The sequence below is a fragment of the Leuresthes tenuis genome, unplaced genomic scaffold, assembly GCF_036924035.1.
Source record: "Leuresthes tenuis unplaced genomic scaffold, fLeuTen1.0.hap1 SCAF_13, whole genome shotgun sequence".
NCBI classification, from domain to species: Eukaryota; Metazoa; Chordata; class Actinopteri; order Atheriniformes; family Atherinopsidae; genus Leuresthes; species Leuresthes tenuis.
Window position 1 is genome coordinate 34,769,340 of NW_027325367.1, and position 26,888 is coordinate 34,796,227.

Genomic DNA, 26,888 nt, shown 5'->3' on the forward strand with positions numbered 1-26,888 from the left:
ATACCATTTAAAAGGGTTGAAGAGTGCTCAGTGACTCTCTGGCCACCTATGGCCATAAAAAGAACACCGGGACAAGTGCGCATTGTGCCAGGAAGGGCCCTCGGACGTGAACCAGTGAACAGTTATCGCTTCTCGGCCTTTTGGCTAAGATCAAGTGTAGTATCTGTTCTTATCAGTTTAATATCTGATATGTCCTCTATACGAGGACTACATATTAAATGGATTTTTAGGAACAGGAGTTGAAAAAGGAGCTTGCTCCGTTCACTCCAAGCATCGACCCGGTACTGCAGTGCCGCTGGGAACGGTGCGCTCTTCTCTGCTCTTGTGAAAAAGCAAAAAGTGGTGAAGGATGGAAGTTTCTTTTAGTCTGCTGAGAAAAGGGAGTGAATGCGAGGCAGACTTTAACACGGCTCTGGGAGCGAGTCGAGTGTGGGCTAACCGGGAGAATTGCTTGAAAGAAACGCGACACCGAATGAGCGCTCAGAACAAAGCCTCAATACGGTGTTTCCCGTGGTGTTTGTGGCTGCCTTCTCTTTTGCACAGAGTAAAAGACAAGGCAACCATCGAAAAGGGCCCGATTGTTCCTACTTGGTCAGCCGAGGAGCAAGGGGGAGCAAGCGTCTCAACCAAGCAAAGCTCACCATGGGGAAGGTGGCTATGCCAACTGGCCTGGTGCCCTGCTCCCGCAGTGACGGATAATCGTACTCTGGTTTCTCTTCATAACGTACAAGTCTTTCGCCTTTTACTAAAGACTTCCGTGGAGAGCAGCACTAATGAGTTGATTCTATTTTTGGCAGGCTTTACCTTTGCGGGTGAAGCCCTTTCTGTCTGTGCAAAAGAAATCTTGTTCCTGTGCAGAGTGACTTCCCTGAGTAGAGTCGCCTTACTTGTTGTGACTGTGCCGATGTTGCTTGAATGGTGCTCGCGGGAGTGCAAAGTTATACCATTTAAAAGGGTTGAAGAGTGCTCAGTGACTCTCTGGCCACCTATGGCCATAAAAAGAACACCGGGACAAGTGCGCATTGTGCCAGGAAGGGCCCTCGGACGTGAACCAGTGGACAGTTATCGCTTCTCGGCCTTTTGGCTAAGATCAAGTGTAGTATCTGTTCTTATAAGTTTAATATCTGATATGTCCTCTATACGAGGACTACATATTAAATGGATTTTTAGGAACAGGAGTTGAAAAAGGAGCTTGCTCCGTTCACTCAGAGCATCGACCCGGTACTGCAGTGCCGCTGGGAACGGTGCGCTCTTCTCTGCTCTTGTGAAAAAGCAAAAAGTGGTGCAGGATGGAAGTTTCTTTTAGTCTGCTGAGAAAAGGGAGTGAATGCGAGGCAGACTTTAACACAGCTCTGGGAGCGAGCCGAGTGCGGGCTAACCGGGAGAATTGCTTGAAAGAAACGCGACACCGAATGAGCGCTCAGAACAAAGCCTCAATACGGTGTTTCCCGTGGTGTTTGTGGCTGCCTTGTCTTTTGCACAGAGTAAAAAACAAGGCAGCCATCGAATAGGGCCCGATTGTTCCTACTTGGTTAGCCGAGGAGCAAGGGGGAGCAAGCGTCTCAACCAAGCAAAGCTCACCACGGGGAAGGTGGCTATGCCAACTGGCCTGGTGCCCTGCTCCCGCAGTGACGGATAATCGTACTCTGGTTTCTCTTCATAACGTACAAGTCTTTCGCCTTTTACTAAAGACTTCCGTGGAGAGCAGCACTAATGAGTTGTTTCTATTTTTGGCAGGCTTTACCTTTGCGGGTGAAGCCCTTTCTGTCTGTGCAAAAGAAATCTTGTTCCTGTGCAGAGTGACTTCCCTGAGTAGAGTCGCCTTACTTGTTGTGACTGTGCCGATGTTGCTTGAATGGTGCTCGCGGGAGTGCAAAGTTATACCATTTAAAAGGGTTGAAGAGTGCTCAGTGACTCTCTGGCCACCTATGGCCATAAAAAGAACACCGCGACAAGTGCGCATTGTGCCAGGAAGGGCCCTCGGACGTGAACCAGTGGACAGTTATCGCTTCTCGGCCTTTTGGCTAAGATCAAGTGTAGTATCTGTTATTATCAGTTTAATATCTGATATGTCCTCTATACGAGGACTACATATTAAATGGATTTTTAGGAACAGGATTTGAAAAAGGAGCTTGCTCCGTTCACTCCAAGCATCGACCCGGTAATGCAGTGCCGCTGGGAACGGTGCGCTCTTCTCTGCTCTTGTGAAAAAGCAAACAGTGGTGTAGGATGGAAGTTTCTTTTAGTCTGCTGAGAAAAGGGAGTGAATGCGAGGCAGACTTTAACACGGCTCTGGGAGCGAGCTGGGTGCCGGCTAACCGGGAGAATTGCTTGAAAGAAACGCGACACCGAATGAGCGCTCAGAACAAAGCCTCAATACGGTGTTTCCCGTGGTGTTTGTGGCTGCCTTGTCTTTTGCACAGAGTAAAAGACAAGGCAGCCATCGAATAGGGCCCGATTGTTCCTACTTGGTCAGCCGAGGAGCAAGGGGGAGCAAGCGTCTCAACCAAGCAAAGCTCACCATGGGGAAGGTGGCTATGCCAACTGGCCTGGTGCCCTGCTCCCGCAGTGACGGATAATCGTACTCTGGTTTCTCTTCATAACGTACAAGTCTTTCGCCTTTTACTAAAGACTTCCGTGGGGAGCAGCACTAATGAGTTGTTTCTATTTTTGGCAGGCTTTACCTTTGCGGGTGAAGCCCTTTCTGTCTGTGCAAAAGAAATCTTGTTCCTGTGCAGAGTGACTTCCCTGAGTAGAGTCGCCTTACTTGTTGTGACTCTGCCGATGTTGCTTGAATGGTGCTCGCGGGAGTGCAAAGTTATACCATTTAAAAGGGCTGAAGAGTGCTCAGTGACTCTCTGGCCACCTATGGCCATAAAAAGAACACCGCGACAAGTGCGCATTGTGCCAGGAAGGGCCCTCGGACGTGAACCAGTGGACAGTTATCGCTTCTCGGCCTTTTGGCTAAGATCAAGTGTAGTATCTGTTCTTATCAGTTTAATATCTGATATGTCCTCTATACGAGGACTACATATTAAATGGATTTTTAGGAACAGGAGTTGAAAAAGGAGCTTGCTCCGTTCATTCCAAGCATCGACCCGGTACTGCAGTGCCGCTGGGAACGGTGCGCTCTTCTCTGCTCTTGTGAAAAAGCAAAAAGTGGTGCAGGATGGAAGTTTCTTTTAGTCTGCTGAGAAAAGGGAGTGAATGCGAGGCAGACTTTAACACGGCTCTGGGAGCGAGCCGAGTGTGGGCAAACCGGGAATTGCTTGAAAGAAACGCGACACCGAATGAGCGCTCAGAACAAAGCCTCAATACGGTGTTTCCCGTGGTGTTTGTGGCTGCCTTGTCTTTTGCACAGAGTAAAAAACAAGGCAGCCATCGAATAGGGCCCGATTGTTCCTACTTGGTTAGCCGAGGAGCAAGGGGGAGCAAGCGTCTCAACCAAGCAAAGCTCACCACGGGGAAGGTGGCTATGCCAACTGGCCTGGTGCCCTGCTCCCGCAGTGACGGATAATCGTACTCTGGTTTCTCTTCATAACGTACAAGTCTTTCGCCTTTTACTAAAGACTTCCGTGGAGAGCAGCACTAATGAGTTGTTTCTATTTTTGGCAGGCTTTACCTTTGCGGGTGAAGCCCTTTCTGTCTGTGCAAAAGAAATCTTGTTCCTGTGCAGAGTGACTTCCCTGAGTAGAGTCGCCTTACTTGTTGTGACTGTGCCGATGTTGCTTGAATGGTGCTCGCGGGAGTGCAAAGTTATACCATTTAAAAGGGCTGAAGAGTGCTCAGTGCAGCGGGTGGGCGGAGGTGCAAAGTGACTCTCTGGCCACCTATGGCCATAAAAAGAACACCGCGACAAGTGCGCATTGTGCCAGGAAGGGCCCTCGGACGTGAACCAGTGGACAGTTATCGCTTCTCGGCCTTTTGGCTAAGATCAAGTGTAGTATCTGTTCTTATCAGTTTAATATCTGATATGTCCTCTATACGAGGACTACATATTAAATGGATTTTTAGGAACAGGAGTTGAAAAAGGAGCTTGCTCCGTTCACTCCAAGCATCGACCCGGTACTGCAGTGCCGCTGGGAACGGTGCGCTCTTCTCTGCTCTTGTGAAAAAGCAAACAGTGGTGCAGGATGGAAGTTTCAGGGAGCCCAAGATGAAATTTTCTTTTAGTCTGCTGAGAAAAGGGAGTGAATGCGAGGTAGACTTTAACACGGCTCTGGGAGCGAGCCGAGTGCGGGCTAACCGGGAGAATTGCTTGAAAGAAACGCGACACCGAATGAGCGCTCAGAACAAAGCCTCAATACGGTGTTTCCCGTGGTGTTTGTGGCTGCCTTGTCTTTTGCACAGAGTAAAAGACAAGGCAGCCATCGAATAGGGCCCGATTGATCCTACTTGGGCAGCCGAGGAGCAAGGGGGAGCAAGCGTCTCAACCAAGAAAAGCTCACCATGGGGAAGGTGGCTATGCCAACTGGCCTGGTGCCCTGCTCCCGCAGTGACGGATAATCGTACTCTGGTTTCTCTTCATAACGTACAAGTCTTTCGCCTTTTACTAAAGACTTCCGTGGAGAGCAGCACTAATGAGTTGATTCTATTTTTGGCAGGCTTTACCTTTGCGGGTGAAGCCCTTTCTGTCTGTGCAAAAGAAATCTTGTTCCTGTGCAGAGTGACTTCCCTGAGTAGAGTCGCCTTACTTGTTGTGACTGTGCCGATGTTGCTTGAATGGTGCTCGCGGGAGTGCAAAGTTATACCATTTAAAAGGGTTGAAGAGTGCTCAGTGACTCTCTGGCCACCTATGGCCATAAAAAGAACACCGGGACAAGTGCGCATTGTGCCAGGAAGGGCCCTCGGACGTGAACCAGTGAACAGTTATCGCTTCTCGGCCTTTTGGCTAAGATCAAGTGTAGTATCTGTTCTTATCAGTTTAATATCTGATATGTCCTCTATACGAGGACTACATATTAAATGGATTTTTAGGAACAGGAGTTGAAAAAGGAGCTTGCTCCGTTCACTCCAAGCATTGACCCGGTACTGCAGTGCCGCTGGGAGCGGTACGCTCTTCTCTGCTCTTGTGAAAAAGCAAACAGTGGTGCAGGATGGAAGTTTCTTTTAGTCTGCTGAGAAAAAGGAGTGAATGCTAGGCAGACTTTAACGCGGCTCTGGGAGCGAGCCGGGTGCCAGCTAACCGGGAGAATTGCTTGAAAGAAACGCGACACCGAATGAGCGCTCAGAACAGAGCCTCAATACGGTGTTTCCCGTGGTGTTTGTGGCTGCCTTGTCTTTTGCAGAGAGTAAAAGACAAGGCAACCATCGAAAAGGGCCCAATTGTTCCTACTTGGTCAGCCGAGGAGCAAGGGGGAGCAAGCGTCTCAACCAAGCAAAGCTCACCATGGGGAAGGTGGCTATGCCAACTGGCCTGGTGCCCTACTCCCGCAGTGACGGATAATCGTACTCTGGTTTCTCTTCATAACGTACAAGTCTTTCGCCTTTTACTAAAGACTTCCGTGGAGAGCAGCACTAATGAGTTGATTCTATTTTTGGCAGGCTTTACCTTTGCGGGTGAAGCCCTTTCTGTCTGTGCAAAAGAAATCTTGTTCCTGTGCAGAGTGACTTCCCTGAGTAGAGTCGCCTTACTTGTTGTGACTGTGCCGATGTTGCTTGAATGGTGCTCGCGGGAGTGCAAAGTTATACCATTTAAAAGGGCTGAAGAGTGCTCAGTGCAGAGGGTGGGCGGAGGTGCAAAGTGACTCTCTGGCCACCTATGGCCATAAAAAGAACACCGCGACAAGTGCGCATTGTGCCAGGAAGGGCCCTCGGACGTGAACCAGTGGACAGTTATCGCTTCTCGGCCTTTTGGCTAAGATCAAGTGTAGTATCTGTTCTTATCAGTTTAATATCTGATATGTCCTCTATACGAGGACTACATATTAAATGGATTTTTAGGAACAGGAGTTGAAAAAGGAGCTTGCTCCGTTCACTCCAAGCATCGACCCGGTACTGCAGTGCCGCTGGGAACGGTGCGCTCTTCTCTGCTCTTGTGAAAAAGCAAACAGTGGTGCAGAATGGAAGTTTCAGGGAGCCCAAGATGAAATTTTCTTTTAGTCTGCTGAGAAAAGGGAGTGAATGCGAGGCAGACTTTAACACGGCTCTGGGAGCGAGCCGAGTGCGGGCTAACCGGGAGAATTGCTTGAAAGAAACGCGACACCGAATGAGCGCTCAGAACAAAGCCTCAATACGGTGTTTCCCGTGGTGTTTGTGGCTGCCTTGTCTTTTGCACAGAGTAAAAGACAAGGCAGCCATCGAATAGGGCCCGATTGCTCCTACTTGGGCAGCCGAGGAGCAAGGGGGAGCAAGCGTCTCAACCAAGAAAAGCTCACCATGGGGAAGGTGGCTATGCCAACTGGCCTGGTGCCCTGCTCCCGCAGTGACGGATAATCGTACTCTGGTTTCTCTTCATAACGTACAAGTCTTTCGCCTTTTACTAAAGACTTCCGTGGAGAGCAGCACTAATGAGTTGATTCTATTTTTGGCAGGCTTTACCTTTGCGGGTGAAGCCCTTTCTGTCTGTGCAAAAGAAATCTTGTTCCTGTGCAGAGTGACTTCCCTGAGTAGAGTCGCCTTACTTGTTGTGACTGTGCCGATGTTGCTTGAATGGTGCTCGCGGGAGTGCAAAGTTATACCATTTAAAAGGGTTGAAGAGTGCTCAGTGACTCTCTGGCCACCTATGGCCATAAAAAGAACACCGGGACAAGTGCGCATTGTGCCAGGAAGGGCCCTCGGACGTGAACCAGTGAACAGTTATCGCTTCTCGGCCTTTTGGCTAAGATCAAGTGTAGTATCTGTTCTTATCAGTTTAATATCTGATATGTCCTCTATACGAGGACTACATATTAAATGGATTTTTAGGAACAGGAGTTGAAAAAGGAGCTTGCTCCGTTCACTCCAAGCATCGACCCGGTACTGCAGTGCCGCTGGGAACGGTGCGCTCTTCTCTGCTCTTGTGAAAAAGCAAAAAGTGGTGCAGGATGGAAGTTTCTTTTAGTCTGCTGAGAAAAGGGAGTGAATGCGAGGCAGACTTTAACACGGCTCTGGGAGCGAGCCGAGTGTGGGCAAACCGGGAGAATTGCTTGAAAGAAACGCGACACCGAATGAGCGCTCAGAACAAAGCCTCAATACGGTGTTTCCCGTGGTGTTTGTGGCTGCCTTGTCTTTTGCACAGAGTAAAAAACAAGGCAGCCATCGAATAGGGCCCGATTGTTCCTACTTGGTTAGCCGAGGAGCAAGGGGGAGCAAGCATCTCAACCAAGCAAAGCTCACCACGGGGAAGGTGGCTATGCCAACTGGCCTGGTGCCCTGCTCCCGCAGTGACGGATAATCGTACTCTGGTTTCTCTTCATAACGTACAAGTCTTTCGCCTTTTACTAAAGACTTCCGTGGAGAGCAGCACTAATGAGTTGTTTCTATTTTTGGCAGGCTTTACCTTTGCGGGTGAAGCCCTTTCTGTCTGTGCAAAAGAAATCTTGTTCCTGTGCAGAGTGACTTCCCTGAGTAGAGTCGCCTAACTTGTTGTGACTGTGCCGATGTTGCTTGAATGGTGCTCGCGGGAGTGCAAAGTTATACCATTTAAAAGGGCTGAAGAGTGCTCAGTGCAGCGGGTGGGCGGAGGTGCAAAGTGACTCTCTGGCCACCTATGGCCATAAAAAGAACACCGCGACAAGTGCGCATTGTGCCAGGAAGGGCCCTCGGACGTGAACCAGTGGACAGTTATCGCTTCTCGGCCTTTTGGCTAAGATCAAGTGTAGTATCTGTTCTTATCAGTTTAATATCTGATATGTCCTCTATACGAGGACTACATATTAAATGGATTTTTAGGAACAGGAGTTGAAAAAGGAGCTTGCTCCGTTCACTCCAAGCATCGACCCGGTACTGCAGTGCCGCTGGGAACGGTGCGCTCTTCTCTGCTCTTGTGAAAAAGCAAACAGTGGTGCAGGATGGAAATTTCAGGGAGCCCAAGATGAAATTTTCTTTTAGTCTGCTGAGAAAAGGGAGTGAATGCGAGGCAGACTTTAACACGGCTCTGGGAGCGAGCCGAGTGCGGGCTAACCGGGAGAATTGCTTGAAAGAAACGCGACACCGAATGAGCGCTCAGAACAAAGCCTCAATACGGTGTTTCCCGTGGTGTTTGTGGCTGCCTTGTCTTTTGCACAGAGTAAAAGACAAGGCAGCCATCGAATAGGGCCCGATTGCTCCTACTTGGGCAGCCGAGGAGCAAGCGTCTCAACCAAGAAAAGCTCACCATGGGGAAGGTGGCTATGCCAACTGGCCTGGTGCCCTGCTCCCGCAGTGACGGATAATCTTACTCTGGTTTCTCTTCATAACGTACAAGTCTTTCGCCTTTTATTAAAGACTTCCGTGGAGAGCAGCACTAATGAGTTGTTTCTATTTTTGGCAGGCTTTACCTTTGCGGGTGAAGCCCTTTCTGTCTGTGCAAAAGAAATCTTGTTCCTGTGCAGAGTGACTTCCCTGAGTAGAGTCGCCTTACTTGTTGTGACTGTGCCGATGTTGCTTGAATGGTGCTCGCGGGAGTGCAAAGTTATACCATTTAAAAGTGCTGAAGAGTGCTCAGTGCAGCGGGTGGGCGGAGGTGCAAAGTGACTCTCTGGCCACCCATGGCCATAAAAAGAACACCGCGACAAGTGCGCATTGTGCCAGGAAGGGCCCTCGGACGTGAACCAGTGGACAATTATCGCTTCTCGGCCTTTTGGCTAAGATCAAGTGCAGTAAGTGGTTTAAGTTACCAGAGCCAAGTGATGTAAGGAGCCTGGATGATTTAGGTGTATCGTTTTTTTTTTTTCGAGGAAAAAATGGTCATTAAACATCCATCCCAGACAGCATTTTATGCTGGTCTGCGAAATTCTTTGAGGTTTGTTTTAAAAGACAAAAAAAGTCATTTTGGAGATCGGGAGTGGTTCGTCAGAACTGTCATCGTCGCGGGTTTGAAAGTTGATCCAGCACAGATTTTCTGTTTGCAATGGAACGCAGCCGATGGGGGATATGATCTCACTTTGAACAGCCAGCAGCAGTACGATCAGATCCAAGCAACACTTCAGGAAAAGGCAGAGATGGAGCCCTTTTCCAGGTTCAGAGTGGTGCCTCTTTACCAGAGAAATTTGAGGATTGTGACTATCCACGTTTACAACCCATACGTCGGGCACGAGGCAGTGGCTGGGTTCCTCAGGAGGTACGGGAAAGTGGACATGCAGCCGAAATATCTGCGGGACAGTTTTGGGATCTGGACAGGTCGGAGGCAGTTCAGGGTGCTGTTGGGGGAGGATCCAGACAGCATGGACGGATTAAAGCACCCCCCTGCATACTTTTCAATTGGGGCGGACAGGGGATTTCTTCTTTACTCCGGGCAGCCACTGTTTTGCAGACAATGTCGCAGGTTTGGACACCTGGCGACGGGCTGCATCCAAGTTTGCTGCCGGAACTGTGGGGGAAGTGGGCACGGTGCTGCCACCTGTGATGCACCCCGGCACTGTCATGGGTGCGGGGATGCGGGGCACCTGCTTCGGGACTGACCCAAACGTACCCGCACATACGCCACAGTGGCTGGAGGTTTGGAGATCCGGAGGCAGAGGCCGCAGGTGGAGTTGCGTCAGGAGGTCCACGAGGCAAAGATGGGCCTTGGGACGGGGGCTGCTGTCCGGATTGCGGAGGCGGCCGCAGCCTCGCCGGCTGGGGAAAGGCTCATGGCAGATGGAGATGTCCCAGGGAAGAGCAATGTAGAAGGAGCGGCAGACCCATCGGACATGGGAGGTGATCGTGAAGGTGTGAGTGTTATGGTGAGCTTTGGAGACTGTCTGCCGCTGATAGGATCCTGGGCAGATTGTGCGGCGAGTTCGGAGGAGGAGACGGTGGAGATGGTGATGGCAGCGATCGGTGGAGTGAGGAGGCAGAGGGTCTCTTCAAGTGAGGACTACTCAGAGTCCTCAGCTGAAGCGGTCCGTGCTGAAACACAGGTGAAGGGAAGAAGGAGGAGGAAGAAACAGCGAGAGGGTGCCGTTCAGTCGATGGACAGTGCGTGTGAAGGAGAGGTGCCTTCGACTTCACCAGGACATTCGGGGTCATTGGGTGTGGACTTGGGGCCGAAGGGTTCCTGCAGGGGGTCTGATGTAATGGAGGGGGTACCTGCGGCCTCCGAGAGGCATCAAGGAGTAAGCAGGGGTGCGGAAGGGGAGGGCGGAGCCTCCGTGGGCACCCAAGATGGTGCGAGGGCAGATGACATAGATGGGGGGACTGGGCCAGTGGAGGGGGGGGCTGTTTCACCCCTGAGCTCGTCACGCTCTGTTTTTGAGGCCAGGTCGCCCAGCAGTGTGGCCTACCTTGAGGAGTGCGAGGTCTACGGATCGGGGGGGTCTGTGGGGAGTGGTTCTGAGGGCCTACTGGGAGAGAAAGAGAAGGCCTGAAAGGGACCTTTACAGTTTTAACAGTCAATGTGAGGGGGATGAGAGATAAGGGGAAGAGGGGGGGGATTTTTCATTATTTGGCCCAGGTCCCTTTCCAGGTTTGTTTTTTACAGGAGGTTCATTTAAGGGATGGGGGAGATGTAAGGGTCTTCTCTGATGGATGGAAGAGGGGGATTTCAAGTTGGGGGGTGGGAGGGGTTCACTCTTGTGGGGTGGGTATTTTATTTGGGGATAGGGATTTTCATGTGTCGGGGAGTTTTTCTGTGGTACAGGGGAGGGTACTAGTGGTTGATGCGGACTGGAGGGGGGCCTATTTTCGGTTTATCACTGTTTATACCCCAGCAGAACCACAGGGACGGAGGGATCTTTTTTTGGCGTTGCCTGATGTTTGTGTTACCAACAGGGTTTTGGTTGTGGGGGGGGGGATTTTAATGTCTCTTTTGAAGGCATTGGGGATTTTAGTTTGCCTTATTTGAGGGATGTAGTGATGGACTTTAATTTACAGGATAGTTTCAGGGTGGTGGATAAGTCAGGGGAAGGATTCACATGGTCAAATTCTAGGGGTTCAGGCAGTAGGATAGATTTTGTTTTTTTGCCAAATGTGGTGGAGGTGAAAGATGCTGCAGTGTCACCCCTCTGGTTCACAGATCACGGCCAACTCCGGGTGACCTTTGAGGTGGAGGCACCCCTTTTTGGGAGGGGGTTTTGGAGGCTAAATTGTGAAATCTTGAAGGAAAAGGCTTTCCGGAAAAGTTTTTCTTTCCATTATGGGGTGTGGGAACAGCTTAAGCCTTGTTTCGGATCAGTGGTGGACTGGTGGGAGGGGGTAAAACACAATACTCGCCTATTGGCGATCTCATATAGCACAGTGAGAGCACGGGAGAGGAGAAGGGAGTTTGTGCACTTACAGAGGAGACTACAATTTTTGGTGACAGCAGGGAATAAGGGGGAGACGTTGGATAGGGAGGCAGTTGAAGCGGTAAAGGGTAAGTTAGGGATTTATTTTAGGGAGAGGGCTAGGGTGTTTTTATTTCGGTGTAGAAAGGAGAAGTTTGAGTTGGGTGAACGCTGCAGTGCTTACTTTTTCAAGCAGGTTAAGACAGCCCAGGCAAGGGTATGTATCCCGCAGCTGCGTGGGAAAGGTGGGGGTTCTGTGACAGACCCACTGGAGATGGTGGAGGTAGCTTCTCTGTTTTTTGGGGAAGTTTTTGGGGAGGGGGCTGTGGGTGAGGATGGCCTGGGAAAGTTTTTAGGGTCTCTGCAGAGAAGGGTTCCTGGAGATATAGTTGAGGGGATGGAGGGCCCGGTGACCATGGCAGAGGTGGAGGAGGCCATGAAGGGGCTGCCATCAGGCAAGGTGCCTGGGATTGATGGGCTGCCCAAGGAATTTTTTTTGTTTTTTTGGGGGATTTTGGGGAGGGATGTGTGGGAGGTGGTTAAATCTGTTTTGGAAGGGAGGGGCTTAGGGAAAACAATGAGGGAGGGGGTCATATCTCTCTTGTATAAGAAAGGGGACAGGGAGCGAATGGAAAGCTATAGGCCGATCACGTTGCTCTGTGTGGACTACAAAATTGTGGCTCGAGTCCTAGTTGGTCGTCTTCGGAAGGCTCTACCTCATGTAATCCATGAGGATCAGACGTGTGGGGTGGAGGGAAGGCTAATACAGTGGAATCTGGGATTGGTGAGGGACTGTATTCATTGGGTGGAGGAGCGGGGGATCAATATGAGTTTGGTGGGGTTAGATATGGAGAAAGCGTTTGACAGGGTGAACCACAGGTTTCTTTTTGCAGTTTTGGAGAGGATGGGATTTGGGCCCCGTTTCATAGAGTGGTTGGAGATCATGTACAAGGGGGTGGGGAGCAGAGTTATGGTGAACGGGCACTTGGGTACAGTGGTGGCACAGAGAACTGGGGTGAGGCAGGGATGCCCACTCTCCCCGCTGCTCTTTGTGGCTTACATGGAGCCGCTGGGTTCGGTGGTGCGGGGGGACCCGGGTTTGGTGGGTCTGCACCTTCCTGGAGCAGGTCCAGACAAGTTGACAGTGATGTAGTATGCGGATGACATGACCTTTTTTTTGACAACAGAGAGGTCGGTCACACGGCTGTTGGAAGTGGTGGAGAGTTTTTCGATAGTGTCGGGGGCCAAGGTGAACTTAGGGAAGTCCACCATTAAGTTTTTTGGACTGGTAGGGTGGGAGGACTAGCTGGTCTGCCCCAGTGCCAGGGCCCAGTGAGAGTCCTGGGGGTAGAGTTTCAGGGAGAAGGGAGTGCAGAATTAAATTGGGGAAGGCGTCTGGCTGCAGCCCGTTCGCGGATGGGGCTGTGGAAATCCCGGCAACTTTCCTTAAGTGGTAGAATGCTGGTTTTGAAGGCTGATATTTTGCCATTTTTGTTATACCTAGCGTATGTTTTTCCTTTACCTCCTCAATATAGGAGAAGTTTCATGAGAGATGTTTTTTCCTTTGTATGGGGGGGGTATGAATATGTGAGAAGGGAGTTGATGTACCAGGAAGTTCGGATGGGAGGGAGGGGTGTGCCGGACATCCCACTTAAGTTGGATGTGGTTTTCTTTTCCTTTTTGTGCAGGTCTGTGCAACAGACAAGTGGCCATCATTTTCAGGCACTTTTGCTGTTTTGGATGTCATTCCCCTTCAGGAGATTGGTGTCATGGGACAATAGAAAGCCAAAGGGGGATGTCTTACCCCCATATTATAGGCAGGTGGTATGCTGGGGGGAAAAGCACTCAGAGTGTCAGGAGGGGGACCTGTGCTTCAGTCACCGGTGCCTGTACAGGGCTCTGGTGGAAAAAAGGGGGCCGGTGGGGGTGTATGGGGTGGGGCAACAAGGATGGGTTTTCACACAGCAGAAAGGTCTCACAAACAGGGCGAGGGATATAAATTGGCTCGCCTTACACAGGAGGTTGCCAGTCAGGGAAGTTTTAAATAGACACGGGTTGACACGGGGGAGTTTGTGCCCAAGGGAGGGGTGTGGGGCTGATGAGACAATTGAGAATGTGTTTTGGGAATGTGGGTTTGCAACAAAAGTGTGGGTTGAGTTGGTTCTTTTTTTTCCAAGATTGGGGTCTTTAAAGTATGACATGATAATGCTGGGCTTGGGTTTAAGGGGGAAAGGTAGGGAGGGTTTTCTGTTATGGTTGGTTCTGTCTATGGGAAAGGTGGCGCTGTGGGATGCAAGGACGGCGTTGATTAATAACAATGTGGACTGGCAGGTGGGAAGGGTGGTGGCAAGGGTGAGGGCAGAGATTGGATGCATGAGAAGAATGGAGGAGGAAAAGTACGGGTATCACGCTGCAAGAGAGCGACGGAAGACTTTATTTTCATGAGCGGGTAGTGTTTCTTTGTGGTTGTTTTCTTATGTTTGTATGGTTTTTGTGTCGGACATGTAAAGCATTACTTTGACTGTTTTGTAATGTTGTTCTCCTGCAGTGACGGATAGTCGTACTCTGGTTTCTCTTCATAGCGTACAAGTCTTTAGCCTTTTACTAAAGACTTCGGTGGAGAGCAGCACTAATGAGTTGTTTCTATTTTTGGCAGGCTTTACCTTTGCGGGTGAAGCCCTTTCTGTCTGTGCAAAAGAAATCTTGTTCCTGTGCAGAGTGACTTCCCTGAGTAGAGTCGCCTTACTTGTTGTGACTGTGCCGATGTTGCTTGACACAAAGCCCAAAAAAGGTAATGTAGACCAGAAATATTCATGTTAAACAGCCAAATCAGGGGAAAGCGCGAAAGCAGTCCCCCCGCTACCAGAAATTATGCAGTCGAGATTCCCACATTTGGGGAATTCGCAAAGGTCAGTACAGTCGGTGTGCAATGACTGAGCCTCGCCTTGAGTGAACCACCTTCTTGATCATGGTGTCTCTCTTGCCAGGTAAGTATGAGTTGGAAATGTCAGAGGCCGATACCTCTTTCCCAGGTGCCTCACTCGGCCGGACGGTGCTGCAACTTCAACTGTCTGGTGTGCCATGCCAGCAGCAGCAGCTACCCCGGAACTAAAATGTTTGCAGATTAAAACAGTAAGGCTTTTCATTATCTTTCTGATCACTTCTTCTTTTAAACAACCAAGGAACTTGCAGCAAAAATGTATTTCTTTCCCCTCCTCCTCCCCATCTCTAAAGCCACACCCACCCACACTGGGAAATTTCTCAGTTGAGGCAAACCCTCACGGCTGAGCAGCTGCATATCTCCAGTGCAGACATGCTGCAGCATTTGGCAAACCTTGCTAAACATCCACTTCAGTGGTCACATGTCCTCTTTTTTTCATTTTTTTCCTCCACATCTCTAAGGCAATGCCCACCTGCCTGGGATGACTGCACTGTATGACCTCACCTTACAACTGCGCAGCTGCATATCTGTTGTGTAGACATACTGCAACATTCAGCATACCTTACTAAACATCCATTTTAAAGATGGCAAGGTGTTGCTAAAACAGTGACACAAGGTCAAAAAAGGGTAATGTAGACCAGGAATATTCAGGTTAAACAGCCAAATCAGGGGAAAGCGCGAACGCAGTCCCCCACTACCAGAAATTATGCAGTCGAGATTCCCGCATTTGGGGAATTCGCAAGGGTCAGTACAGTCGGTGTGCAATGACTGAGCCTCGCCTTGAGTGAACTACCTTCTTGATCATGGTGTCTCTCCTGCCAGGTAAGTATGAGTTGGAAATGTCAGAGGCTGATACCTCTTTCCCAGGTACCTCACTCGGCCGGACGGTGCTGCAACTTCAACTGTCTGGTGTGCCATGCCAGCAGCAGCAGCTACCCCGAAACTAAAACGTTTGCAGATTAAAACAGTAAGGCTTTTCATTATCTTTCTGTTCATTTCTTCTTTTAAACGACCAAGGAACTTGCAGTAAAAATGTATTTCTTTCAGCGCATCTCCAAGCATCGACCCGATAGTGCAGTGCCGCTGGGAACGGTGCGCTCTTCTCTGCTCTTGTGAAAAAGCAAACAGTGGTGCAGGATGGAAGTTTCAGGGAGCCCAAGATGAAATTTTCTTTTAGTCTGCTGAGAAAAGGGAGTGAATGCGAGTCAGACTTTAACACGGCTCTGGGAGCGAGCCGAGTGCGGGCTAACCGGGAGAATTGCTTGAAAGAAACGCGACACCGAATGAGCGCTCAGAACAAAGCCTCAATACGGTGTTTCCCGGTGCCCCTTTCATGGTGCTTTGGACATTACTGACTCCAGGAGCCAGAGCACAAATTTGCAGATTTCTTCCAGAGAGCAGTGTTTGACAATCGGCCATGTTGCCACTAGAGGACGCCACCCACGGACCTCCGGGAGCCAGGCTCCACCTCTGCACACTTGGGGCGGCTTCCTGATTCTATTTACTGCGAGACAAGTGCTTAAAAATCGGCCTTGTATCCGCAAAAATCTGCCTCAAATTGCCTCCGATAGCAATGCTCCAACTTGGCACACTTTTCCCCAAGACAGGGGTGCCAAGTTGGAGCGGTTTCCCTGGTTCAATTTCCCCCGAGAAAAGTGTTCAAAAATTGGCCTCATGTCTGCGAAAATGCCCCTCAATTCACTTCCTGGAGCCAGGCACCAAGTTGGTAAAATACCCCACCGAGAAAAGTGCTTCAAAATTGGCCTTGTGTCCGCGAAAATCCGCCTCAAATTACCTCTGGGAGTCATGCTCCAACTTGGCACACTTTTCCCCAAGACAGGGGTGCCAAGTTGGGGCAGTTTCCCTGGTTCAATTACCCCCGAGAAAAGTGTTCAAAAATCGTTCTCATGTCCGCGAAAATGCCCCTCAATTGACCCCCTGGAGCCAGGCACCAAGTTGGTAAAATACCCCACCGAGAAAAGCGCTTGAAAATCGGCCTTGTGTCCGCGAAAATCCGCCTCAAATTACCTCCGTGAGTCATGCTCACATTGTCATGGCACACTTTCCCCCAAGACAAGTGTGCCAAGTTGGAGCGGTCGAATTTGCCCCAAGGAAAGTGTCCGAAATTAAACCCCCTCAAGCAGGCAGCACCCTCTCTGAATGGAGCCACCCTCCTCCGTTCAGTCTTCCACTGGATCTCCAAACCTCCAGGAACCATGCCTACCAGCGGGCCCTCTGCACCCACACTTAAGCACCCCTCCACGGACTGCACCATCCATCCACACCTGCGGAAACTCCGCGCCCCTGGTACTATAAACCTTTTTAAAAAGTGGCCAGATTGGAAAAAAAAATTTGGCCACTTAGTAATTATTTTTATAGTACCAGGGGCGTGGGGTTCCAGGCAGTTCGGATCCTTGTTGCAGTCCGTGGAGGGTGGCTTAAATGTGGGTGCACGGGGCCGGCTGTTGGGGATGGTTTCCTGGAGGTTAGAAGAAACAGGGGATGACTGACCAGAGGGGGCTCATGGGCGGGTGCAGCCGGCTCTAGGAGGTCTAATTTCGGACAATTTTCTCGGGGCATAGTGGATTGAAGACTGACAGCTAGCGGTCAATTGAGGTGTATTTTCGCGGAGAAAAGAACGATTTTTAAGCACTTTTTCCGGGGGATATTTTACCAACTTTGGGCCTGGCTCCAGGAGGTCAGTTGAGGGGGATTTTCGCGGACATTAGGCCGATTTTTGAGCACTTTTCTCGGGGGAAATTGGACTAGGTAAACCTCTCCAATTTAGCACACTTTCCACCGGGGAAAAGGACACCCCTTTGGATCGAAGAGTCCCGACTCCTGGAGGTCAATTGAGGCGGATTTTCGCTGAGAAATGATCGATTTTTAAGCACTTTTCTCGGGCGGAATTTATCAACTTGGGGCCTGGCCCCCTGATAATTCATAAAAGAACCAGGCTCCAGGCCCCCTAAGCTGGAAAACACACCCTTACTCAATCATCTCTCCTTGGGTAAAAACTCTTCCTTGAGCCCCCTGATAATATACATAAGAACAAGGCTCCAAGCCCCCTGTCCGAGAAAACACACCCGTACATAAGCACCTTTCCTTGGGTAATAACTCTGCCTTGAACCCCGTGATAATTCATAAAAGAACCAGGCTCCAGGCCCCCTGTCCTAGAAAACACAACCTTATTTAAGCACCTCTCCTTGGGCAAAAACTCTGCCTTGAGCCCCCAGGTACTGTCTAAAAGAACCAGGCTCCAGGCCTCCTGTCCTGAAAAACACACCCTTATTCAAGCACCTTTCCTTGGGCAAAAACTCTGTCTTGAGTCCCCAGGTACTGTCTAAAAGAACCAGGCTCCAGGCCCCCTGTCCTGGAAAACGCACCCTTATTCAAGCACATCTCCTTGGGCAAAAACTCTGCCTTGAGCCCCCTGGTACTGTCTAAAAGAACCAGGCTCCAGGCCCCCTGTCCTGAAAAACACACCCTTATTAAAGCACCTTTCCTTGGGCAAAAACTCTGCCGTGAGCCCCCTGGTACTGTGTAGACGAACCAGGCTCCAGGCCCCCTGTCCTGGAAAATGCACCCTTATCCATGCACCTCTCCTTGGGCAAAAAATTTGCCTTGAGCCCCCTGGTACTGTCTAAAAGAAACAGGCTCCAGGCGTCCTGTCCTGGAAAACGCACCCTTATTCATAATAATCCCAGGTTTCTTTACAGCACTGTTGCCAGGCTGACAAAGAGTCCGAGCTCTGTTGAGCCATGTATTCCTTTAACTCTCAGCAGTGATGATTTCATGACATTCTTTATCAATAAAATTGTTTCTATCAGAGAGAAGATTGATGGAATCCTTCCAACTATTATCACTGATGTATTATCAAGTAGAGCAGCTTTAGAAGTATCTTTAGAACCTGATTTGTATTTAGACAGCTTCTGCCCAGTTGATCTATCTGAGCTAACAACAGCAATAGTCTCTTCTAAACCATCAACTTGTATGTTAGACCCAATCCCAACCAGACTGTTCAAGGAGGTTTTCCCCTTAATCAATACTTCCATATTGGATTTGATCAATCAGTCTTTGTTGACAGAAGCCTCAATACGGTGTTCCCGTGGTGTTTGTGGCTGTCTTTTGCACAGAGTAAAAGACAAGGCAGCCATCGAATAGGGCCCGATTGTTCCTACTCGGTCAGCCGAGGAGCAAGGGGGAGCAAGCGTCTCAACCAAGCAAAGCTCACCATGGGGAAGGTGGCTATGCCAACTGGCCTGGTGCCCTGCTCCCGCAGTGAAGGATAATCGTACTCTGTTTTCTCTACATAACGTACAAGTCTTTCGCCTTTTACTAAAGACTTCCGTGGAGAGCAGCACTAATGAGTTGTTTCTATATTTGGCAGGCTTTACCTTTGCGGGTGAAGCCCTTTCTGTCTGTGCAAAAGAAATCTTGTTCCTGTGCAGAGTGACTTCCCTGAGTAGAGTCGCCTTACTTGTTGTGACTGTGCCGATGTTGCTTGAATGGTGCTCGCGGGAGTGCAAAGTTATACCATTTAAAAGGGCTGAAGAGTGCTCAGTGCAGCGGGTGGGCGGAGGTGCAAAGTGACTCTCTGGCCACCTATGGCCATAAAAAGAACACCGCGACAAGTGCGCATTGTGCCAGGAAGGGCCCTCGGACGTGAACCAGTGGACAGTTATCGCTTCTCGGCCTTTTGGCTAAGATCAAGTGTAGTATCTGTTCTTATCAGTTTAATATCTGATATGTCCTCTATACGAGGACTACATATTAAATGGATTTTTAGGAACAGGAGTTGAAAAAGGAGCTTGCTCCGTTCACTCCAAGCATCGACCCGGTACTGCAGTGCCGCTGGGAACGGTGCGCTCTTCTCTGCTCTTGTGAAAACGAAAAAAAACAGTGGTGCAGGATGGAAGTTTCTTTTAGTCTGCTGAGAAAAGGGAGTGAATGCGAGGCAGAATTTAACACGGCTCTGGGAGCGAGCCGAGTGCGGGCTAACCGGGAGAATTGCTTGAAAGAAACGCGACACCGAATGAGCGCTCAGAACAAAGCCTCAATACGGTGTTTCCCGTGGTGTTTGTGTCGAATAGGGCCCGATTGTTCCTACTTGGTCAGCCGAGGAGCAAGGGGGAGCAAGCGTCTCAACCAAGCAAAGCTCACCATGGGGAAGGTGGCTATGCCAACTGGCCTGGTGCCCTGCTCCCGCAGTGACGGATAATCGTACTCTGGTTTCTCTTCATAACGTACAAGTCTTTCGCCTTTTACTAAAGACTTCCGTGGAGAGCAGCACTAATGAGTTGTTTCTATTTTTGGCAGGCTTTACCTTTGCGGGTGAAGCCCTTTCTGTCTGTGCAAAAGAAATCTTGTTGCTGTGCAGAGTGACTTCTCGGAGTAGAGTAGAGCCAAGTAGATTCTTATTTGTTGTTTCTCGATCTTTTGGTGAAGACTATGATTGCCTTCTCTGTGTCGTTGATTTTGTGCATGCTTTGGCATTAAGAACCTGTGCTTAAGAGGTATTTTTGTGCTTGATTAAAGTTTTCCAACTATATAGTAGTTAAAAGTTGTTTTTGCTTTCTTGCTCATTGCAGGTTGAAATACTGCAATGGCATTTGGAATTGCACCTGGAGGGTCCCCATCCAACAATGGCAAGACCCCCAGGGCTTCTAGGGCCTGAAACATCTCCCACCCATGATTGTCTTGGAGAAAAACAGAAAAAACTAACATTCAACAGTCTACCATTAGAATAGAATAATTATTTACAGAATGAATAAACTCCCACTTCCTTCAAAATGAACCTGTGTAGCTGGCAGTAGCAGCGGTGAGTCAGTGAGCATTTGCATATTTAGACTTGTGAAGGTGTTTGTTTTGGAGACTTCTCCAGGGGTTATAGTAACAGTGTGAGATTCAGTGAATGGATGTTAAGACATTTATAGCTTGAAACATGCTGTAACCATAATGATTATATCACCTCATTGAGTCTGTTATGTGTTGTCCTTATTACTCATTAAGCAGACAACAGGAACATTAGAATTTATTTTGAAAAAATTTATGTGTCAGTCTGGTAAATGTAAATAAGATAATTTTTCCCCTGTTGTCTTTTTGCGCCATCCTCTGGCAAAATGTGTTTTATGAACAGCCATGTGCTTTATTTATAAAACAATGCTATCTATCTGCTGATTGGTTCCAAGCAGGAACTGTACAGTGGTTCAGAATTTATTTATGATAAACAGCCGGACAGAAGATGTACAGAAAGCCAAAGTAATCCATGCAGCTGGAATACAGGTGAACTGCACCACGGGAGGCTGTTGTTGATGGAACCTCAGACCGAACAGGCAGTTCATCTGAACAAGTTGAAGAAAGTTTGTGTTAGAGCTTGGCTATTTCTCCATAAAGCTCTTAAAATCCCATTAATCTCTTCTGTATCCCGTTCTGAGGCTTCAGGCCTTGTTTCTGCATAGAGGCCAGCTTCTGGTGTGCTGCTTTTGCTCCACAAACTGGAGATTAAATATAGCAGCATCATATCAACATGGGCTCCAGTTGAGAAAACGCTCATCACAGAGTCCTTCTTGGTAAGAAATGAGTGCAGGATTGGTTGTGGTTCACATCATTGCCTCTCCTTAACTGCCCTTTGTGAGAAAGAGCCAGGTAGTTTCCTGGGTGAGAGTAAGATGAGTAGGTGTTGTAGTGGTTCGCCTCTAGGTTCTCCTTAAACAGGCAGTCATTAGAAAACTGCTCCTGAAGAGGACAACCACACAGAGTTAATGTTATGCTATTGTGCCTTGGCTCCATTGTTACACCAAATTCTCATTAGCTGTTTTATAGTTCACTTAACCGAAAAAAGGAATAATACTCAATTTGTTTAATGTTCGATCTCCAAGACGAGGAAATTTTTCTTCAGGTTGGCATTCTTTAATTGTTGGAAGTTGGAAATTATTTGCAATTTGTAATTGAATGAACTGCTCTCCATCATTAGAGGCTTAAACTTTGATTAAAAGTAACCTATAAAAAAAAATAGTTTGGCTTCTAATGACTGAAACAAAACCCAGAAGAGTGGCGCGACAGTGAAGCTCTGGAGCACCTTTGAAGACATGCTGCAGCATTTGGCAAACCTTGCTAAACATCCACTTCAGTGGTCACATGTCCTCTTTTTTTCATTTTGTTCCTCCCCATCTCTAAGGCAATGCCCACCTGCCTGGGGTGACTGCACTGTATGACCTCACCTGACAACTGCGCAGCTGCATATCTGTTGTGTAGACATGCTGCAGCATTCAGCGTACCTTACTAAACATCCATTTTAAAGATGGCAGGTGTTATAAAACATTGACACAAGGTCAAAAAAGGGTAATGTAGACCAGAAATATTCATGTTAAACAGCCAAATCAGGGGAAAGCGCGAACGCAGACCCCCACTACCAGAAATTATGCAGTCAAGATTCCCACGTTTGGGGAATTCGCAAGGGTCAGTACAGTCGGTGTGCAATGACTGAGCCTCGCCTTGAGTGAACCACCTTCTTGATCATGGTGTCTCTCCTGCCAGGTAAGTATGAGTTGGAAATGTCAGAGGCTGATACCTCTTTCCCAGGTGCCTCACTCGGCCGGACGGTGCTGCAACTTCAACTGTCTGGTGTGCCATGCCAGCAGCAGCTACCCCGAAACTAAAATGTTTGCAGATTAAATGAGAAGGCTTTTCATTATCTTTCTGATCACTTCTTCTTTTAAACAACCAAGGAACTTGCAGCACAAATGTATTTCTTTCCCCTCCTCCCAATCTCTAAAGCCACACCCACACTGGGAAATTTCTCAGTTGAGGCAAACCCTCACGGCTGAGCGGCTGCATATCTCCAGTGCAGACATGCTGCAGCATTTGGCAAACCTTGCTAAACATCCACTTCAGTGGTCACATGTCCTCTTTTTTTCATTTTGTTCCTCCCCATCTCTAAGGCAATGTCCACCTGCCTGGGGTGACTGCACTGTATGACCTCACCTGACATCTACGCAGCTGCATATCTGTTGTGTCGACATGCTGCAGCATTTGGCAAACCTTGCTATCTTGCATATCTCCAGTGCAGACAGACAACCAAGGAACTTGCAGCAAAAATGTATTTCTTTCAGCGCATCTCCAAGCATCGACCCGGTACTGCAGTGCCGCTGGGAACGGTGCGCTCTTCTCTGCTCTTGTGAAAAAGCAAACAGTGGTGCAGGATGGAAGTTTCAGGGAGCCCAAGATGAAATTTTCTTTTAGTCTGCTGAGAAAAGGGAGTGAATGCGAGGCAGACTTTAACACGGCTCTGGGAGCGAGCCGAGTGCGGGCTAACCGGGAGAATTGCTTGAAAGAAACGCGACACCGAATGAGCGCTCAGAACAAAGCCTCAATACGGTGTTTCCCGTGGTGTTTATGGCTGCCTTGTCTTTTGCACAGAGTAAAAGACAAGGCAGCCATCGAATAGGGCCCGATTGTTCCTACTTGGTCAGCCGAGGAGCAAGGGGGAGCAAGCGTCTCAACCAAGCAAAGCTCACCATGGGGAAGGTGGCTATGCCAACTGGCCTGGTGCCCTGCTCCCGCAGTGACGGATAATCGTACTCTGGTTTCTCTTCATAACGTACAAGTCTTTCGGCTTTTACTAAAGACTTCCGTGGAGAGCAGCACTAATGAGTTGTTTCTATTTTTGGCAGGCTTTACCTTTGCGGGTGAAGCCCTTTCTGTCTGTGCAAAAGAAATCTTGTTCCTGTGCAGAGTGACTTCCCTGAGTAGAGTCGCCTTACTTGTTGTGACTGTGCCGATATTGCTTGAATGGTGCTCGCGGGAGTGCAAAGTTATACCATTTAAAAGGGCTGAAGAGTGCTCAGTGACTCTCTTGCCACCTATGGCCATAAAAAGAACACCGCGACAAGTGCGCATTGTGCCAGGAAGGGCCCTCGGACGTGAACCAGTGGACAGTTATCGCTTCTCGGCCTTTTGGCTAAGATCAAGTGTAGTATCTGTTCTTATCAGTTTAATATCTGATATGTCCTCTATACGAGGACTACATATTAAATGGATTTTTAGGAACAGGAGTTGAAAAAGGAGATTACTCCGTTCACTCCAAGCATCGACCCGGTACTGCAGTGCCGCTGGCAACGGTGCGCTCTTCTCTGCTCTTGTGAAAAAGCAAAAAGTGGTGCAGGATGGAAGTTTCTTTTAGTCTGCTGAGAAAAGGGAGTGAATGCGAGGCAGACTTTAACACGGCTCTGGGAGCGAGCCGAGTGTGGGCAAACCGGGAATTGCTTGAAAGAAACGCGACACCGAATGAGCGCTCAGAACAAAGCCTCAATACGGTGTTTCCCGTGGTGTTTGTGGCTGCCTTGTCTTTTGCACAGAGTAAAAGACAAGGCAGCCATCGGATAAGGCCCGATTGTTCCTACTTGGTCAGCCGAGGGGGAGCAAGCGTCTCAACCAAGCAAAGCTCACCATGGGGAAGGTGGCTATTCCAACTGGCCTGGTGCCCTGCTCCCGCAGTGACGGATAATCGTTCTCTGGTTTCTCTTCATAACGTACAAGTCTTTCGCCTTTTACTAAAGACTTCCGTGGAGAGCAGCACTAATGAGTTGTTTCTATTTTTGGAAGGCTTTACCTTTGCGGATGAAGCCCTTTCTGTCTGTGCAAAAGAAATCTTGTTCCTGTGCAGAGTCGCCTTACTTGTTGTGACTGTGCCGATGTTGCTTGAATGGTGCTCGCGGGAGTGCAAAGTTATACCATTTAAAAGGGCTGAAGAGTGCTCAGCTGGAGAGTGCTCAGTGCAGCGGGTGGGCGGAGGTGCAAAGTGACTCTCTGGCCACCTATGGCCATAAAAAGAACACCGCGACAAGTGCGCATTGTGCCAGGAAGGGCCCTCGGACGTGAACCAGTGGACAGTTATCGCTTCTCGGCCTTTTGGCTAAGATCAAGTGTAGTATTTGTTCTTATCAGTTTAATATCTGATATGTCCTCTATACGAGGACTACATATTAAATGGATTTTTAGGAACAGGAGTTGAAAAAGGAGCTTGCTCCGTTCACTCCAAGCATCGACCCGGTACTGCAGTGCCGCTGGGAACGGTGCGCTCTTCTCTGCTCTTGTGAAAAAGCAAACAGTGGTGCAGGATGGAAGTTTCAGGGAGCCCAAGATGAAATTTTCTTTTCGTCATATTTTCTGGTTCTAGTCAGGACTAGAGCAGCAGCATTTCTGTATGTACTGCAGCTGTCTTACAGTTCGTTTCTAACCCTAACCCAGAAACCAAAAAGCCAACAAATTAACATTCAGTGCAAAACAGAAAATGTAAAATGTATGAAACTGTGCACAAATAAAACATTTAAATAACCTAAACAAGAGTGCAAAAATAATAATATTCTAACATTCAACAGTCTACCATTAGAATAGAATAATTATTTACAGAATTAATAAACTCCCACTTCCTTCAAAATGAACCTGTGTAGCTGGCAGTAGCAGCGGTGAGTCAGTGAGCATTTGCATATTTAGACTTGTGAAGGTGTTTGTTTTGGAGAGGAGACTTCTCCAGGGGTTATAGTAACAGTGTGAGATTCAGTGAATGGATGTTAAGACATTTATAGCTTGAAACATGCTGTAACCATAATGATTATATCACCTCATTGAGTCTGTTATGTGTTGTCCTTATTACTCATTAAGCAGACAACAGGAACATTAGAATTTATTTTGAAAAAAATGTATGTGTCAGTCTGGTAAATGCAAATAAGATAATTTTTCCCCTGTTGTCTTTTTTCGCCATCCTCTGGCAAAATGTGTTTTATGAACAGCCATGTGCTTTATTTACAAAACAATGCTATCTATCTGCTGATTGGTTCGAAGCAGGAAATGTACAGTGGTTCAGAATTTATTTATGATAAACAGCCGGACAGAAGATGTACAGAAAGCCAAAGTAATCCATGCAGTTGGAATACAGGTGAACTGCACCACGGGAGGCTGTTGTTGATGGAACCTCAGATCGAACAGGCAGGTCGTCTGAACAAGTTGAAGAAAGTTTGTGTTAGAGCTTGGCTATTTCTCCATAAAGCTCTTAAAATCCCATTAATCTCTTCTGTATCCCGTTCTGAGGCTTCAGGCCTTGTTTCTGCATAGAGGCCAGCTTCTGGTGTGCTGCTTTTGCTCCACAAACTGGAGATTAAATATAGCAGCATCATATCAACATAGGCTCCAGTTGAGAAAACGCTCATCACAGAGTCCTTCTTGGTAAGAAATGAGTGCAGGATTGGTTGTGGTTCACATCATTGCCTCTCCTTAACTGCCCTTTGTGAGAAAGAGCCAGGTAGTTTCCTGGGTGAGAGTAAGATGAGTAGGTGTTGTAGTGGTTCGCCTCTAGGTTCTCCTTAAACAGGCAGTCATTAGAAAACTGCTCCTGAAGAGGACAACCACGCAGAGTTAATGTTATGCTATTGTGCCTTGGCTCCATTGTTACACCAAATTCTCATTAGCTGTTTTATAGTTCACTTAACCGAAAAAAGGAATAATGCTCAATTTGTTTAATGTTCGATCTCCAAGACGAGGAAATTTTTCTTCAGGTTGGCATTCTTTAATTGTTTACCAGTTGGAAGTTGGAAATTATTTGCAATTTGTAATTGAATGAACTGCTCTCCATCATTAGAGGCTTAAACTTTGATTAAAAGTAACCTATAAAAGCAATAGTTTGGCTTCTAATGACTGAAACAAAACCCAGAAGAGTGGCGCGACAGTGAAGCTCTGGAGCACCTTTGAAGAAGCACCTTTAGCAGCAGTAAGTTGAAGTAATGGTTTCCTGTGGGACGTTAGCAGTCTCTTTATCGGCTATCGGGGGGCTTATAGAGGGCTCTACTGGGATGACGTCAACGACGCCCGCCTGCAGCACAGCTCGTTCACTCCGGTGTTCTTTCGAGCCGCGTTTCCCCGTCAGATACGGTTTCCCCTGCATCTCTTCGCCGCTCCGCGCTGCAGACGCGGCAAAGAGCGCGCGTGCCTGTTCAGCGCTCGTAACCAGCGAGACGTGCTTGCGCGCTAGACAACTACAGACACCATGAAAGCTAAAACAACGTCTTTCAGTGTAGTTGTCGTACTTTTTTGCACTTGCGCTGTCATCCAAAACATTCAAACACATACATATATATTCATATAGGCTATTTTTATATATAGCCTTCATATGTGTGTATATACGATATCCCCCTGTGCCTCACTCAGCCGGATGGTGCTGCAACTTCAACTGTCTGGTGTGCCATGCCAGCAGCAGCAGCTACCCCGAAACTAAAATGTTTGCAGATTAAACAGTAAGCCTTTTCATTATCTTTCTGATCACTTCTTCTTTTAAACAACCAAGGAACTTGCAGCACAAATGTATTTCTTTCCCCTACTTCCCAACTCTAAAGCCACACCCACACTGGGAAATTTCTCAGTTCAGGCAAACCCTCACGGCTGAGCGGCTGCATATCTCCAGTGCAGACATGCTGCAGCATTTGGCAAACCTTGCTAAACATCCACTTCAGTGGTCACATGTCCTCTTTTTTCATTTTGTTCCTCCCCATCTCTAAGGCAATGCCCACCTGCCTGGGGTGACTGCA

At 48.4% G+C, this 26,888-nt stretch overlaps 29 non-coding genes and 1 pseudogene across 29 annotated transcripts; 27 read left to right on the forward strand and 3 right to left on the reverse strand.

Moving 5' to 3' along the window:
• Positions 1–124: 124 nt before the first annotated feature.
• LOC140267667 (U2 spliceosomal RNA) lies at positions 125–315 on the forward strand. Its single transcript, XR_011907261.1, has one exon. It is a non-coding gene; the product is annotated as a U2 spliceosomal RNA (small nuclear RNA).
• A 386-nt stretch (positions 316–701) lies between these two features.
• Positions 702–815, forward strand: LOC140267888 (U5 spliceosomal RNA). Its single transcript, XR_011907421.1, has one exon. It is a non-coding gene; the product is annotated as a U5 spliceosomal RNA (small nuclear RNA).
• A 249-nt stretch (positions 816–1,064) lies between these two features.
• On the forward strand, positions 1,065–1,255 carry LOC140267737 (U2 spliceosomal RNA). The gene has a single exon (XR_011907325.1). It is a non-coding gene; the product is annotated as a U2 spliceosomal RNA (small nuclear RNA).
• A 386-nt stretch (positions 1,256–1,641) lies between these two features.
• Positions 1,642–1,755, forward strand: LOC140267859 (U5 spliceosomal RNA). The gene has a single exon (XR_011907395.1). It is a non-coding gene; the product is annotated as a U5 spliceosomal RNA (small nuclear RNA).
• Positions 1,756–2,004: 249 nt separating this feature from the next.
• LOC140267727 (U2 spliceosomal RNA) lies at positions 2,005–2,195 on the forward strand. Its single transcript, XR_011907316.1, has one exon. It is a non-coding gene; the product is annotated as a U2 spliceosomal RNA (small nuclear RNA).
• A 386-nt stretch (positions 2,196–2,581) lies between these two features.
• LOC140267914 (U5 spliceosomal RNA) lies at positions 2,582–2,695 on the forward strand. The gene has a single exon (XR_011907445.1). It is a non-coding gene; the product is annotated as a U5 spliceosomal RNA (small nuclear RNA).
• A 249-nt stretch (positions 2,696–2,944) lies between these two features.
• Positions 2,945–3,135, forward strand: LOC140267688 (U2 spliceosomal RNA). Its single transcript, XR_011907279.1, has one exon. It is a non-coding gene; the product is annotated as a U2 spliceosomal RNA (small nuclear RNA).
• A 384-nt stretch (positions 3,136–3,519) lies between these two features.
• Positions 3,520–3,633, forward strand: LOC140267862 (U5 spliceosomal RNA). The gene has a single exon (XR_011907397.1). It is a non-coding gene; the product is annotated as a U5 spliceosomal RNA (small nuclear RNA).
• A 275-nt stretch (positions 3,634–3,908) lies between these two features.
• LOC140267668 (U2 spliceosomal RNA) lies at positions 3,909–4,099 on the forward strand. The gene has a single exon (XR_011907262.1). It is a non-coding gene; the product is annotated as a U2 spliceosomal RNA (small nuclear RNA).
• Positions 4,100–4,508: 409 nt separating this feature from the next.
• LOC140267889 (U5 spliceosomal RNA) lies at positions 4,509–4,622 on the forward strand. Its single transcript, XR_011907422.1, has one exon. It is a non-coding gene; the product is annotated as a U5 spliceosomal RNA (small nuclear RNA).
• A 249-nt stretch (positions 4,623–4,871) lies between these two features.
• Positions 4,872–5,062, forward strand: LOC140267720 (U2 spliceosomal RNA). The gene has a single exon (XR_011907309.1). It is a non-coding gene; the product is annotated as a U2 spliceosomal RNA (small nuclear RNA).
• A 386-nt stretch (positions 5,063–5,448) lies between these two features.
• On the forward strand, positions 5,449–5,562 carry LOC140267890 (U5 spliceosomal RNA). Its single transcript, XR_011907423.1, has one exon. It is a non-coding gene; the product is annotated as a U5 spliceosomal RNA (small nuclear RNA).
• Positions 5,563–5,837: 275 nt separating this feature from the next.
• On the forward strand, positions 5,838–6,028 carry LOC140267669 (U2 spliceosomal RNA). Its single transcript, XR_011907263.1, has one exon. It is a non-coding gene; the product is annotated as a U2 spliceosomal RNA (small nuclear RNA).
• Positions 6,029–6,437: 409 nt separating this feature from the next.
• LOC140267891 (U5 spliceosomal RNA) lies at positions 6,438–6,551 on the forward strand. The gene has a single exon (XR_011907424.1). It is a non-coding gene; the product is annotated as a U5 spliceosomal RNA (small nuclear RNA).
• A 249-nt stretch (positions 6,552–6,800) lies between these two features.
• Positions 6,801–6,991, forward strand: LOC140267670 (U2 spliceosomal RNA). The gene has a single exon (XR_011907264.1). It is a non-coding gene; the product is annotated as a U2 spliceosomal RNA (small nuclear RNA).
• Positions 6,992–7,377: 386 nt separating this feature from the next.
• LOC140267863 (U5 spliceosomal RNA) lies at positions 7,378–7,491 on the forward strand. The gene has a single exon (XR_011907398.1). It is a non-coding gene; the product is annotated as a U5 spliceosomal RNA (small nuclear RNA).
• A 275-nt stretch (positions 7,492–7,766) lies between these two features.
• LOC140267671 (U2 spliceosomal RNA) lies at positions 7,767–7,957 on the forward strand. The gene has a single exon (XR_011907265.1). It is a non-coding gene; the product is annotated as a U2 spliceosomal RNA (small nuclear RNA).
• Positions 7,958–8,356: 399 nt separating this feature from the next.
• LOC140267929 (U5 spliceosomal RNA) lies at positions 8,357–8,470 on the forward strand. Its single transcript, XR_011907458.1, has one exon. It is a non-coding gene; the product is annotated as a U5 spliceosomal RNA (small nuclear RNA).
• A 275-nt stretch (positions 8,471–8,745) lies between these two features.
• Positions 8,746–8,919, forward strand: LOC140267803 (U2 spliceosomal RNA; annotated as a pseudogene).
• A 5,007-nt stretch (positions 8,920–13,926) lies between these two features.
• Positions 13,927–14,040, forward strand: LOC140267952 (U5 spliceosomal RNA). The gene has a single exon (XR_011907480.1). It is a non-coding gene; the product is annotated as a U5 spliceosomal RNA (small nuclear RNA).
• A 156-nt stretch (positions 14,041–14,196) lies between these two features.
• On the reverse strand, positions 14,197–14,361 carry LOC140267631 (U1 spliceosomal RNA). The gene has a single exon (XR_011907229.1). It is a non-coding gene; the product is annotated as a U1 spliceosomal RNA (small nuclear RNA).
• Positions 14,362–14,973: 612 nt separating this feature from the next.
• Positions 14,974–15,137, reverse strand: LOC140267984 (U1 spliceosomal RNA). Its single transcript, XR_011907507.1, has one exon. It is a non-coding gene; the product is annotated as a U1 spliceosomal RNA (small nuclear RNA).
• A 3,464-nt stretch (positions 15,138–18,601) lies between these two features.
• On the forward strand, positions 18,602–18,715 carry LOC140267948 (U5 spliceosomal RNA). Its single transcript, XR_011907477.1, has one exon. It is a non-coding gene; the product is annotated as a U5 spliceosomal RNA (small nuclear RNA).
• Positions 18,716–18,990: 275 nt separating this feature from the next.
• LOC140267672 (U2 spliceosomal RNA) lies at positions 18,991–19,181 on the forward strand. The gene has a single exon (XR_011907266.1). It is a non-coding gene; the product is annotated as a U2 spliceosomal RNA (small nuclear RNA).
• Positions 19,182–19,530: 349 nt separating this feature from the next.
• On the forward strand, positions 19,531–19,644 carry LOC140267864 (U5 spliceosomal RNA). Its single transcript, XR_011907399.1, has one exon. It is a non-coding gene; the product is annotated as a U5 spliceosomal RNA (small nuclear RNA).
• Positions 19,645–21,690: 2,046 nt separating this feature from the next.
• Positions 21,691–21,854, reverse strand: LOC140267969 (U1 spliceosomal RNA). The gene has a single exon (XR_011907494.1). It is a non-coding gene; the product is annotated as a U1 spliceosomal RNA (small nuclear RNA).
• A 1,032-nt stretch (positions 21,855–22,886) lies between these two features.
• Positions 22,887–23,000, forward strand: LOC140267932 (U5 spliceosomal RNA). Its single transcript, XR_011907461.1, has one exon. It is a non-coding gene; the product is annotated as a U5 spliceosomal RNA (small nuclear RNA).
• A 249-nt stretch (positions 23,001–23,249) lies between these two features.
• On the forward strand, positions 23,250–23,440 carry LOC140267736 (U2 spliceosomal RNA). The gene has a single exon (XR_011907324.1). It is a non-coding gene; the product is annotated as a U2 spliceosomal RNA (small nuclear RNA).
• A 377-nt stretch (positions 23,441–23,817) lies between these two features.
• Positions 23,818–23,930, forward strand: LOC140267920 (U5 spliceosomal RNA). Its single transcript, XR_011907450.1, has one exon. It is a non-coding gene; the product is annotated as a U5 spliceosomal RNA (small nuclear RNA).
• A 273-nt stretch (positions 23,931–24,203) lies between these two features.
• On the forward strand, positions 24,204–24,394 carry LOC140267701 (U2 spliceosomal RNA). Its single transcript, XR_011907291.1, has one exon. It is a non-coding gene; the product is annotated as a U2 spliceosomal RNA (small nuclear RNA).
• The last annotated feature ends 2,494 nt before the right edge of the window (positions 24,395–26,888 follow it).